At 40.1% G+C, this 15013-nt stretch overlaps 1 pseudogene; it reads left to right on the top strand.

The window, feature by feature from the left end:
* LOC127131545 (uncharacterized) overlaps positions 1–15013 on the top strand; it is a 93150-nt pseudogene that overhangs the window by 18208 nt on the left and 59929 nt on the right.

The raw sequence follows: 15013 nt of genomic DNA, 5'->3' as shown, positions 1-15013 counted from the left end.
ATCCAATTACAGCCAGTTCTTCCTGACCTCCATATATCAAGAATGAGTCCTTAGTCCTTCTCAAATACTTAAGGATATTCTTGACAGCTACCCAATGAGCATCACCAGGATCATATTGGTACCTACTCGTTGCACTTAAAGCATATGAGACATCTGGTCGAATACATAACATGGCATACATGATAGATCCTATTGCAGATGCATATGGAATCTTCATTCGCCATTCCTCTCCCTTAACTCATCACCCTTAACTCATCACCCTGATTTGAACCTGCAATTGGCTCTCCCACTTCAACACCAGAACCACTTCCAAACCAACCCATCTCCCTCACTCTCCACTACACAGAACAGAACCAAAAGTAACTTCCCTGTGTGAACCACCTTCCATCGTAGAACCAGCAATTTCACCCGGACCTAACGTCATGTAACATAACTTCCCTTCAACTGCAACCTTCTAACAAGACCAACCTCCTCCAACTTCTCCCAAGAACCAACTACTACCTTCCAATAACCTCCTTCAATAACCACCAAGAATCTACAACCATTTAGAAGAAAATTATCAATAACTCCTCATAAGACAGATATGAGAAAACGCAAGAAAATCGGGAAAAGAAAAAGTAACAGAAGCATAGGCGAAGAAGGTGGAACCAAGAAAGAAATATAACAGAAGTAGAGGTATTACAGAGAAGAAAAAAAATCACGAGTAGGAAAGCATCATTCTTCACCTTTATTCGACAAAGAACATAACGCCCACAAAGGAAATATTCATCAAGAACACAACGATGTATCCATCTTCGTTCTGCAACGTCACGTATCGATAATAATCCGTCATCTTCATTTAGATTCAGCAACTATCACGCTCCCCTTCGAATCGAAATAGCTCCGTCAGGATTTAGCACCGTCCCTATTCTTCGTAAGCGCAACGCAAACCAACAACCACAAATCAAACAAGTGCACAACGAGCATAAACACGATGAAGAAGAAGATCAAGGCGGATCTCCTAGAGCCTACGTCGAATCCGATAGGTTCTTTGTCCCTTCGCTTTTCCTTACTTGCGCGTAAGAACAATTTTGTGAGCTTGATTGTGATTTTGATTTTGATTTCAAAATTCCTGGAGTCCGAATTGAACACATACTCGAAAATTGATGGATGTTGAAGTGAGTTCTTTTCCGTTGATTCGCATATGCCACTGAGTGAGTTTTCTCTTCCGGCGCCGATGAAAGTCTCGACCTGAATATGTTATTTTGCTTGAATGTGAAAAATCTAGTCTTCGTGTTCATTTTGCACTGAACCCGATTCTTGGGGTTTTCGGGAGACTTGGCCCTTCGTCCCAAGCGATTTCCTTGTCCACACCCCACACCTCATTTACTTAATTCATATGTTTTACCCTAATCCCATTTTAATTTATCTTGTTAATCTTAACTATTCTTTTTCCCAATTCTTCTTTCTGTTTTTTTTCCAGTTTTTGTGCATAAATTGTGAATTGATAATATGACATAATGTAGGTTAATTAGGTTTAATTAGGATTTGATAGGATTAAATCATTTTTAGTTATATTTTGGATTTCAGGAGTTAACTCCATTTATTAATCTTGCTATGACTAGTATGATTTGTCATTAGGGTTTGATAATCCTCTTTGTGGACTTTATTCATGATTTGGATTAATTAGGTTAATTTTAGATTTTCACCATACTTTGGTTTTTTAGGATAATTTTCCATTTTGATTCATATATTGCATTATGATTGTCATGATCATGTTCATTAGATTTCAAGTTGTGATTTAGATTCTTGAATTGTGATTTTCTCATTTGATTGATCTTGATCCTAATCCATGCTTAGGTAGACTTTAGTCTTTAGAATTAACTCCCATTTAATTGTCCATTTAGTCGATTCCTTTGGTATTATGATCGTATTGTAAATTGAAAATCCCATTTCAATTTAGGTGATGAATACTTTGTATGTCTAATTTCATTTTCCCTGATCATAGGATAGATCTTTGATTGTTTTTCATTGATTAATCCATTACCTTTTGCATCGATTCTAACCATTGTATGTATTTACATATTGGTGCATCATTCTCATTCATTCGACTTCACCTCATGCTAACTTGTTTGTTGTTTTGTGTCCACATGTTGACTTTGAGATGCAAGTTCACTCCTAGCTAGCCATTCTCCTAACCATTTCATTTTTATTCATTAGATTTGTATTGTTTGAAGTACCATGTCACTTGTATGCCATAAGCACGGTAAATAGTTAATAATTTGTAACTTGTATTTTCCTTTCATCCCATGTATGTTGTATTGTATGGATCCATCCCCCCATTGCGGGTTAAATGTTCCCCCTCCCCTAGTCATGTAATAATTTAGATTTATTGCTTTCTAGCTAGTTTACTATGCATGTTAATAACCAAGATAAAATACGAAACGTTAAACAAATCATTTCAAAAGAAACAAAAGGTACTTGGTTCAACGTCAAGTTGTTTTTCGAATAAAACTCACACCATTGAAACGTAAATGCTTGATCCAACGTCAAGTATTCTTCCATAATTCCATGATCCATTATTCACATCTTCTCCATTCTCTTCTCAGCCTTATTCAATCCCTCACTATTTTCAAAATAAATTCAAATGCTTGATCCAACATCAAGTACCTTTTTCAAAATCTTTGTCATAACAAATTGAAATGCCAAATGGGGTGTACGTGTTTGTACACAACATTCAAGTAATTGGATTGTCGGCCGTATCTAGCCTGAGGACCCGACACTTGACTTTCCCCCTTAAAACATCTAATCATTCAAACAAGTTAGATCAAGGTGCTATGAGTATGAAAAAGAATAGTTAGGACTTCATTGTCCTCTCGATTCCCAAGTACTCCAATTGTTGATTGTACTTAGTCAAGGGTTAGAGACTTGTCTCCCTCTAAGTTCTAACGATTAGACTTGCCAAAATCTTTCACAATTCAAATCTCTTTTTTGGATGAAAAAGAGTGGTTAGGACAACATTGTCCTCTTAACTCCCTAGTTATTGGACCGTTCACTGTATCTAACCAAGGGTCTAATGCTTATCTCAATGCATAAAATCGACCCAACAAATCAAATCATCTTTTGCCTTAGTGCACTCTATCCAAAACCTTTCAATAAGGACGTATTACTTCCGTTCTACCGTGAACGAAGCTTAAGCCTCCATGTACGAGCAAGTAATGGGTAAATGCTAGAGTGCGAACCAAGCATATCCACTTTACCGCAAACAAGCAAATACTTTTCGCCTCCATGACATAGTATACAAGCAAGTGAATAGTAGCACATGAACATCAATACTGTTCAGTAAAAACAACCAAATAAATACGCCATTTTTGAGCCGAACTACGAAGCTCTGACTTCCCTATTGCACGTATGGGGATACGTAGGCACGAGGGGCCAAATCCTTGGTGAGCACACTAAATTAAAACTTATTTTCTCCCCCCACCTTATTCTCTTTCTCATTCCTGATAGCAAGCAACTTACAGATAAATAAACATCCATACGCGTTTGATACGAGCAAGTGGTTCCCATGGAGTACCATGGGTGTGAGGGGTGCTAATACCTTCCCCTCGCATAACCGACTTCCGAATCCGCTCTTGGTTGCGAGACCATTTCTCTATTTGGGGTTTTATCGCTATTTTCCCTTTCCTTTGGAATAAATAAAATCTGGTGGCGACTCTGTATTTTTCGCGGCGCTTCAGTTGGTGACTCTGCTGGGACAATATGGAGTTCCCATAAGCGAGTCAAGCCTAGCTTGCATGTATCATTTTCCTTGGATGTTTATCTTTGTTATTACTGGCTTTACTTATCCATTCCTGTTATATATTCCTGCTATATATTGTCTTACTCTGATTTTGTAGGATAGGTAGTATAGAGTGAGAAGCCCAATACACATGCTTAAAGAGTATACATAAGATAGGAGGGACTTCGTGTTGACCTGTCAGGCGTAGTTGTCTTGAAAGGGAGACACAAACATCCCACTTGGAATAGATTATTTTTGGAGTTTTGCTGGAATGTGAGTCACGTTCACGTTGGCAACCATTCTTCCAAAGGGAGTCTATGACTCCAAGGACCTTAAACAACCCATGGTTTTCAAAGTTGAGGGAAACCTCACTTAGAGGATATCATCTCAAAGGTATTGTTAAATCACAAATCATCTTGTGGAGATAACGATACTTTCTCCTCATGATCCATGAATCTAAGCATCTTCATAAGTCTTAGTACTCACCTTGTGAGGGGACATGTGTCGCAACTACGAAAAAACAACCGACGAGGAAAGACAAAAGAGTCGCCACCGTTCGTTATTTATCCCAAAGGAGGGAAAGGAAACGATCGAAGAAAACCTGAAGAGAGGAAAAGACAAGGTCTCGCAACCAAATCTAAGGTTCGAGAGTCGATTATGCGAAGGGAAGGTATTAGCACCCCTACGCATCCGTAGTACTCTACGGGATCCACTCTTGTTGTTCTCGTCTAAAGGGTGTAGGTATATCTAAAGTACTATCTGCTAAAAGAAGGTCAAAAGAAAATGACTCGCAAGGATGTCGCATCCACTGCCTACGTATCTCATTTGAGTATGAGAATCAGAGTCTTCGTAGCTCGACTACCTATGGGCAAAAGAGAAGTGTGCTCGATAAGACATCGCATCTTATGCCTACATATCTCATCTGAAATGAGAATCAGAGTAAAACGTAGTTCAACTAACTACGGGAACAAGGGTCTCGATTGCAACTAGGGCAAGATAAAGGGAAGGTCTCGATCGCAACGAGGGCGAGAGAAAAGGATCACAACAAGGGTGAAAGCAAACAAGGATTAGTTGTTAGTCGTTAGTCAAACTCGGCAAGACATCGCATCTCGTGCCTACGTATCTCATATGAACATGAGAATCAGAGTTATCGTAGTTCGGCTAACTAGGGGTTAAGGATTGCCATCTGAACATGGACTTACAAAGGAGGACACCAACTGTGTCAAAGGAAAGCGGGCAATGTGTTCAACGTCCTAGCAGTAGGTGTCGCAGCTTGCTGATTCGAGTCTTAGGCAGTTACCTCTTTGCAATAGAACGGACTGACATGCCACAAGATCGGAGACGCACGGAAGGTCTAAAGTGGGGAAGCTCTGCCCTAGAGTTGTCATGCAATGTGGACCTATGTGTTAGGATTTACAAAGGAGGAACATCTACCTAATGTTAGCATGCAAAGAATAAGGGAATTCTACATATGTTATCATACAAAGGGTTCTACCTAATGGGTGCTACCTAAACGGAACAAGAGTCGACGAAGGGAGCAAGGAGAGGAGCCACGGATAAGGGTAGATGGCGATGCCTGAGGCAATCGACTTACAGGTAGATGGTGATGCCTGAGGCAATCGACTTAGAAGAGGATGGATGAATGCGTGCTGGTTCTGTTAAGTTTTGAAAATGATTACTCGACGTTGGATCAAGCTTTTGATCTTGTTTTGAAATGATTATTGGATGTTCGTTTTAATTCTTGTATTAAAAGATGAATAAAGAATGAAAGAATAAATATTATACACTTTATGGGAGAGAGGTACATTTGTTATGAATGGGGATGGTTCATGGCAATCAAACAATAAGAATATATGCCTCAATCATCATACAAGTAGGCAACAGTTATCAATCAAATCAGATAAGTAACAGGTGTATAATCAAATCAAAGAATCAAAGAATGAAATAATGGAGCATTAAACAAGGCATGAGAGGTATGAACATGAAAAGATGCACAAAAGGGTTCACTGAAATAATTTAATCAGGAAATGAGGTAAGGATCAAATAAAGTCAAGATAAAAGGCCTCTAATACATGGCATATGAGATGAACAAGGGAGGATCAAAAGATCTCTTCAATTGCCATAAGCAATCCCTAAGTCAAACATTGATCATAAAGAAGTCAACTGAAAATTCATGTCAACTTAAAAAATATCAAATAAATAGCAAATTAATCAAGAAAATTATGAAAAATTAAACTAAGTAAGGTGGGGTCAGGACATCATTATCCCCCAAAAAGATTTTAAAAATAATGAAAATTAATACATGAATTAATTGAAATAAAACAGAGGTCAAACCAAAAGTCAACCAACAAAACTAGGTTAAAAATAAATCAAGAATAAATTAAAAATGTGAAATAAAAATCCAAGAAAAGGCCAGGTTGACCATGGGGCAATGGTCAACCTTCATCCCAAAAATCAGAAGCTAAAAATAATTTTAAGTTATAAAAATAAAATCAAGAAACAAATGTATGCTAAAATGGACCACTTGGAATGAATAATTAAAATAAAATATTAATACTAACTAAATGCGAAAATAAAAATTAAATAAAATTAAATAATGCATCAAGCAATATTGAAAATATTTTTGAATATTTTTATGAACAAAGAAAATATTTTAAATGATTAAAATAAAAACAGAAATAAAAATGGGAATAAAAAAAAAGGATATGGAAAGGGGGTGCATTAGCATTTGGACTGAACTGGAAATAAATGATGTGCTAATGGGCTAGAAACGCAGGGTATGGAAAGCAAACAGCGCAGGCCCACAGTCCAAAACAAACTTAAATCAGGCGTGACAACTTAAATAACATTTTATTTAAAAAGGCCATGTGAACATAACATCAATTAGTCACTTTTATTTAAAACACTAAAAGACAAAAACAAGCGGATGAACCAGATTAAAACATACACGCTAGATCCAGCGGTTCTCAAGACGACACGTGATCGTCTTCTTCATGGAACCAAAACCATAGCGCCATGTTCATGCAAAAACGCGGGCAATGCAGTGGGTTTCTCTTAACTTCAACACCAAAATGCGACCACCATAGTGCATCAAAAAACACGAAATAAAGCCCTGCTCTCAAGTATAAAATGCAAGGATTAACATGGTAACTTGTTTTAGGTGAAATGGTAGCTTAATCATGGAGAAAAGTTGACAATAAGGTGTCAATATGAACACGGGCATGAGCAGAAATTAACAACACAAATCAACATCATGAACATGGCCTCGTACTTAGGGCTTCAGAAGCAAGCATCAGCACATGATTAGCATGGTAAACAGTAATGAAGCAAGCATGGATGTATCAATAGATGGCCATGGAAAAGGAACAAAAGTGTTACCTAGTGGAAGTCTAGTCCACTGCTTCTTGATTGTGGAGAGGCTAGAAGGAAATGGTGCTGCCTTGGTGCTTCAAGAACCTCCCTTCAAGAACTTGATGAGAAAAGAAATCTGACTTGTGACCTTGCCTTTGCTTGCTCAAAAATTCCAATGGCCTCTCTCATGTTTAGGGTTTTTCAGCTTAAATATGGTGGGTCTAATGCTCCTTAATGGGCTCTGAAATCAATCTGTTTTGGGGTGAGCAAATGATGCAATTGGTGAGGTGTAGAAAGAGGGCACGTGAGGCTTCTTATTTTGGCAAAATTCTAAGTGAATGGGAATATGCTGCATGGCCAAATGAGGAAAACAAACATGGGCTGGGTTTGTGCAGCATGCATGGCTTGGTTTGGCAACAAGAAAACAGTTCAAGGTGGTGACTTTGTGGCTACATAATTTGATGAGCAAACCACCTCAAGATCATGTCACACCATTGCAAGATTGGTTGGGCAAGTTAGGCATAAAATCTGCCTAGAAATTTCAAGTCATGGTGCCAACTTTAAGTGAATGTATCTCTCAAACCATGGATCCAAATGAGATGATTCCAAAGGGAGGTGAAAGAGGACATGGCAAGGTATAATTATTGTGAAGAAAATATTTTCAATTGATGCCGTGAAGTGCAAGAAAACTGGCCAGAAAGTTTTGACAAACTTTGAAGATTTTTAGACTTAGAAATTTTTCTAAGTGTCCTAAAAAATATGCCCTACTTTGACCAAGCATAACTTTCTCAATTTTGATCCAAATGGAGCAAACTTTATATTTCTAGAAAGCTTGGAACAAAAGGAAAAACTTTCATATTGGAGAAAGTTTCAAATGGAGCTTTTATCTTGATGGAAAATGGGCTTAAAGTGAGTGCAAAAATCATAAAAACTTGCCCTAAATGGAAAGTCAACCATTTCCAAATTAAGTAACTTTTCCAATTCCTGATTAAATGATGAATCCATGATCCAACTTTGATCAAATTTCACATGTAGGCTCCCCTAGGCATGAATTTTGAGATTCCACTCTCAAAAAGTCAGGAGTTGACTTTTCTGGCCTTACAGTTGACTTTTCCCAAACTGTCTGATTCCCGATTCCAGTGATCAATTGAAGCACTTCTGGCTCAAATAAAAAGATGATTTTTTGTATGTAGACCCTTGTGGACATATGTAGGGCCATGGAAAAGAGTTTCACCCAAAGAATCAGAAATAAACTGATTTTATACCAAACCCTAGTTTTTGGGCAAAATTGATCGGGAACTGATTGCACTGCTTGCCAATGGATCTTTCTGAGATAATTGTGAGTCTTCCTAGCCCAAGATGCCTCTCCAATCATGACATGGATGAACTCCTCTACCTCCAACCAAACATTTCCTGTTGCAAGTAGCCATGAAACCCTAATTTCCTGATTAAATCCAGATGAACACTGTGATAGCTCTGAATCCTTCACTGATGAACTGAGGACCATAATGAGATACCTGGAGCCCCCTGAGACCCTTGAGACTTGTATACTTAGAGAATGAAGTCCAATTCTCAATCTTGCTTCGTGTGGGCTCCTTCTGTTAAGGAGTGATCAATCAAAACCTGATTTCCAAGTCACTAATGCAGTATGCAATGAGTATGAGCTAGTATGATACTAATGAAGTGTGAAACATAATCCAATGCTTCCAGAAAAAATGTAGGGTAAATTTTGGGGTATTACAGCTGCCCCTATTCAATCAACTGGAAACCCTAAATGAAGATAGCAACGACTTTTGCACTTTCGAGGTATCAAGTGATTGAATACGATAAAAGCCCGAAAATTTACACTGAAGTAGGAAAGTGAAAAATAAAGTAATAATGCCTGTCAGGATCGGCAAAGAGGTAGTCTTGAAAAAAGAATCCGTCTGGTACACTGAGAGTCGGTCTGAACACCGAAAAAAGAATGTTAGCTTGAATACCAAAATAAATGGTAACACAGAAATAAACATGGCCTGAATGCCGCTTATCAATCTGAATACTGGAAATGACTTTGATCTGAGCATCGAAAGATACTAGATTATCAAACATCGGTCTGAACACCGGGAAACTGGCCTGAGCGCCACTTCGGTCTGAATACCGGAAAACTGGCATGAACGCCACAAGTTGCATCGACCTGAACGTCGGAAACTTCTTCGATCTGAACATTGGAAAATTGGCCTGAATGCCATTTTGGTCTGAATACCGGAAATTGGCCTGAATGCCACAAGTTGCGTCGACCTGAACGTCGGAAACTTCTTCGATATGAACATCGGAAAACTGACCTGAATGCCACTTCGGTCTGAATACCGGAAACTGGCCTGAATGCCACAAGTTGCGTCGACCTGAACGTCGGAAACTTCTTCGATGTGAACATCGAAAAACGGACCTGAATGCCACTTCGGTCTGAATACTGGAAACTGGCCTGAATGCCACAAGTTGCATTGACCTGAACGTCGGAAACTTCTTCGATCTGAACATCGGAAAACTGGCCTGAATGCCACTTCGGTTCGAATACCGGAAATTGGCTTGAATGGCATAAGTTGCGTCGACCTGAACGTCGAAAACTTCTTCGATCTGAACATCGGAAAACTGGCCGGAATGCCACTTCGGTCTGAACACCGGAAATTGGCCTGAATGCCACAAGTTGCGTCGACCTGAACGTCGGAAACTTCTTCGATCTGAACATTGGAAAACTGGCCTGAATGCCAGTTCGGTCTGAATACCGGAAACTTGCATGTCTATCAGCGTCGGCAGAAATAGGGAAAATGATAATTGAGGCGGCGCGTGGGCCAACGACCCCTGCTGGGAATAATAAAGGATAAGTCATGAACAAACTTCAGTCTGAGTACTGAAAACAAACTTCTGGCTTATCACTTAGGATACCGAGAATGTCTTATGCTTTACATGCGTATGTTTGAATTTTTCAATGGCGTAATGCTCCATGAAGATGGAAATGCTACGCCATTTAGGAGGATGCAATGCGATATGATTCTACATGCAGGGATGCGAAATGCTAGGTTAGAGAGAACGCCAAGCCGAAGCAGGGAATTCTGCTGGGGAAATGATCACAATCTTCTGGACCCTGGCAATGCTGTTGGAGATACACAGCACAATGAACTCTGTGGGGAAATGAGCAACCACTCGGTGTTCTGGCAATAACAAAATACCGAGACTCTGACTGGGGAGAGAATGACACTAAAAGCTTGCTACTGAGGAAAGCGACTGTGGTTCTGGCAACCATAATCTGCGAGAGAGACGACTCATCAGGGGAAGTAAACACCGATACGGTACCGAGATTCTGCTTCAAGGAAAGAGACCATGGATCTAGCGTCGAGATCAACGATCTGGCATCGAACTCTGAGTAGCAGCCGCTTCTGCTGGGAAGATACAGTCTGACACTGTCGACTCTACTAGGGCATGTATAATCTGAAACAAATGCTTGGGGAAGTACAGTAGTGAGAACCTGTTGGGGATTGAAGAATCCAATGCCTGGACCAACTTCGCAGGGATAATGTACCAAATACCAATTGTTGAAGAAAAAACATCCGCGAACCATCTGCTGGGAACCTTAAGGAACTGCTCCAAGTGTACCTGTTCTGAATAGACGATCCAAAGCACTTAAAATTTACAGCAATTTTAAATGTTTATTAAGCATGTACCTGTAAATCTCTTATGTTTCATGAAGCAATGTTTACCAAAAATTCGGACGTCATTTTTGCAAACAAAACAGTAAAAATGAAAATGAACACAGAGATATATTGAATAAAATGATTTTATTGATTGAATGGCCTTTGAATAGGCATTTACATCAGGAAACAATCCCTGGAAAGAGGTAATTCAACAAAAGATAAAAACAGAAATTAATCTAATGGCAATGTGAAATGGATTTCTATCGGGTTCCAATTCTGCTATGACTCGCTCGTCTTCAAGATCCTCCAAATGATCAGCTTTCTGAAAAAGGTGATTAGACTGTTTCCTATCCTTCGAAAGTTTCCAGTTATCGACACGAGATGATATTCAGAACGCAGTCATTCGCTTAACCCCTAACTTTTGCCTGGATCGCCCTTTCGGGTTTTCAATCCACCGGGATACCCATTTTTGCCTAAGTTGCCTTTTTCAGGTTTTCAACTTACCTGGCGTACAATCTTACCTGGCGTACAATCTTTCCATCATAGTTAGGAGTCCACTTACCCCTGTGATTTGTCTGAGGAGGAAGGATCCTTTTCAACACCAAATCTCCGACTTGGAAGCATCAAGGATGCACTTTCTGATCAAAGGCTCTCTTCATCCGACTTTGATACAGCTGCCCATGACAAATGGCTGCCATTCACTTCTCTTCGATAAGACTCAACTCATTGAACCTTGTCTGAATCCATTCAGCTTCGTCTAACTCGACATCTAGTAGGACTCTTAGGGAAGGAATCTCCACTTCAACAGGTAGGACTGCTTCCATACCATACACAAGGGAGTAAGGGGTTGCCACGGTCGACGTACGCACTGACGTACGGTACCCATGCAAGGCGAAGGGTAACATCTCATGCCAATCTCTGTACGTAACGACCATCTTCTGCACAATCTTCTTTATGTTCTTATTTGCCGCCTCAACAGCACCATTCATCTTAGGACGATAAGGGGAAGAATTGTGATGTTGAAGTTTTTTCACAACTCCTTCATCATTTTGTTATTGAGATTAGAACCATTATCAGTAATGATTCTTTCGGGAATCCCATAAGGACAAATGATTTCTTTCTTAATGAATCGGGCAACCACATGTCTGGTGACCTTCACAAATGACGCTGCTTCGACCCACTTGGTGAAATAGTCGATGGCAACAAGGATGAAGCGATGCCCATTGGAAGCAGTCGGCTCAATCTTTCCAATCATGCCAATGCCCCACATAGCAAACGACCACGGTGAAGACATCACATTCAGAGGATTTGGCGACACATGCACCTTATCAGCATAAATCTGGCATTTATGACACTTCCGAGCATATTTGAAACAATCAGATTCCATGGTCATCCAGTAATAACCCGCCCTCAACAATTTCTTAGCCATTGCATGTTCGCCGACATAAGGACCGAAGGAGCCTTCATGAACTTCCTGCATTAACATGTCCGCTTCGTGTCTATCCACGCATCTGAGCAAAACCATGTCGAAGTTCCTCTTATACAGTACATCGTCTTTGTTCAAGAAGAAACTGCCTGCCAATCTTCTCAAAGTCTTTCTATCATTGTTGGATGCCCCTGCAGGGTACTCTTGATTCTTCAAAAAGCACTTGATGTCGTGATACCAGGGCTTGTCATCAACTACCAATTCAACATCAAACACATACGCGGCCCTATCGAGGCACATAACATCGATCTTGGGAACATAGTTCCACCCAATCACCTTGATCATGGAGGATAGAGTAGCAAGAGCATCTGTCATCTGGTTCTCATCACGAGGTATATGATACAGCTTTACTGTTGTGAAGAAAGTCAACAGTCTTCACGTGTAATCTCTATAGGGGACCAGATTAGGCTGGAGAGTATTCCAATCACCATTCACTTGATTGATCACTAGAGCTGAATCTCCGAAGATGTCCAGAGTCTTGATTCTCAAATCAATGGCTTGCTCAATACCCAAGATACATGCTTCATACTCAGCTTCATTATTGGTGCACTCAAAAGTCAGACGAGCGGTGAAAGGCATGTGGGCACCTTTGGGAGTGGTAATGACAGCACCAATTCCACTTCCTTTGGCATTGACGGCCCTATCAAACATTAAAGTCCACTTTTCATCTGGATCAGGTCCTTCCTCAATAGCTGGCTCTTCACAGTCTTTCATCTTGAGGAACATGACGTCTTCGTCCGGAAAATCAAACTTCATCGGCTCATAATCATCAATCGGCTGATGAGCAAGATAGTCTGACAGAATACTCCCTTTGATGGCTTTCTGGGATGTATACTGGATGTCGTACTCTGTCAGTACCATTTGCCAACGAGCAACCCTTCCGGTGAGAGTTGGCTTCTCAAATATGTACTTGACTGGATCCATTTTGGAGATCAGTAAGGTTGTGTGAGTCAGCATGTATTGTCTCAATCGCTTAGCAGCCCATGCAAGTGCACAACATGTCTTTTCAAGCATTGAGTATCTCGACTCGCAATCTGTGAATTTTTTACTCAGGTAGTAGATGGCATGCTCTTTCCTACCTGTCTCATCGTGTTGACCGAGAACACAACCCATGGAATTATCAAGTACTGTCAAATACATAATCAACGGTCTCCCTGGAACTGGAGGCATAAGGATTGGAGGATTCTGCAAATACTCTTTTATCTTTTCGGAAGCCCTTTGGCAATCATCATTCCACCTGATAGCCTGATCTTTTCTTAACAATTCGAATATTGGCTCACACGTGGCTGTTAGGTGAGAGATGAACCTTGCAATGTAGTTCAACCTCCCTAAGAAACCACAGACTTGTTTTTCTGTTCTTGGCTCAGGCATTTCTTGTATTGCTTTTACTTTGGCGGGATCCACCTCAATCCCTTTTTCACTAACAATAAAACCCAACAGTTTTCCAAATCTCACCCCGAAAGTACACTTGTTCGGATTAAGCCTCAGCTTGAATTTTCTCAAACGCTCAAACAGTTTCTGCAAATTCGCCAAATGTTCTTCTTCCGTCTGAGATTTGGCAATCATATCATCAACATAAACCTCGATTTCATGATGAATCATATCATGGAAAAGAGTTACCATAGCTCGTTGATATGTTGCCCCAACATTTTTCAGACCGAACGGCATCACCTTGTAGCAGAAGGTGCCCCATGGGGTTATGAAAGTTGTCTTCTCCATGTCTTTTGGTGCCATATTAATTTGATTATAGCCAGAAAAGCCATCCATAAAGGAGAATACCGAGAACTGAGCCGTGTTATCCGCCAAAACATCGATGTGAGGTAATGGGAAATCATCTTTAGGACTAGCTCTGTTCAGATCCCGGTAGTCAACACACATCCGTACCTTTCCATCCTTCTTAGGTACTGGAATGATATTTGCAACCCATGGCGGATAATTTGTAACCGCTAGAAACCCTGCATCCAACTATTTTTGCACTTCTTCCTTTATCTTGACAGCCATCTCTGGTCTTGTTCTTCTAAGTTTCTGCTTGACCGGAGGACAATCCTCTTTGAGAGGAAAACGGTGTACCACAATGTCTTTGTCAAGCCCTGGCATGTTCTGATAAGACCAAGCGAAGATGTCAACATACTCTTGCAGCAATTCAATCAGCCCCTTCTTCACATTATCTTTCAAAGCAGCCCCTATCTTGATTTCTCTCTTGACGTCCTGGGTGCCGAGATTAATCACTTCAATAGACTCTTGATGCGGTTGAATGACCCTTTCCTCCTGTTTTAACAACCTGACAAGTTCTTCAGGGAGTTCACACTCTTCATCACCCTCTTCTTCAACTTGAAAGATCGGATTTTCAAAGTCGAAGCGAGCCATAGTAGAACTGTTATCAATAGGATCCGGTGACGTGCATCAGCATGAGTGATGGTATGTGCTTATGAGTGTGAACAAGGAGCGAAAACTAGACAAAACATTGCCAAATATATTTTTGATTTTTGAAAACTGCAAAAATAGAAAGACAATGAACAAAATATTTGAATGCAAAAAGACGTCCTTTATTTATGATAAAAAATGCAGGTATTCACATAGATGAGCCCTACAATGAGTCCTTACGCCCTGGGCGGAACGTAAGACTTGGATATGCACAAATAAACAAAGAAAATTACTCTTCAAGAAGAGTGACTTGGATAATCTCTTCAGAAGACCAATTGCTGAGAACTTCACCTGGGACCCTTGGACGCACCCAGTTGTCAATGT

Source organism: Lathyrus oleraceus, chromosome 3 (assembly GCF_024323335.1).
Source record: "Lathyrus oleraceus cultivar Zhongwan6 chromosome 3, CAAS_Psat_ZW6_1.0, whole genome shotgun sequence".
Classification (NCBI taxonomy): Eukaryota; Viridiplantae; Streptophyta; class Magnoliopsida; order Fabales; family Fabaceae; genus Lathyrus; species Lathyrus oleraceus.
This window is presented reverse-complemented; position numbering and strand designations above follow the sequence as displayed.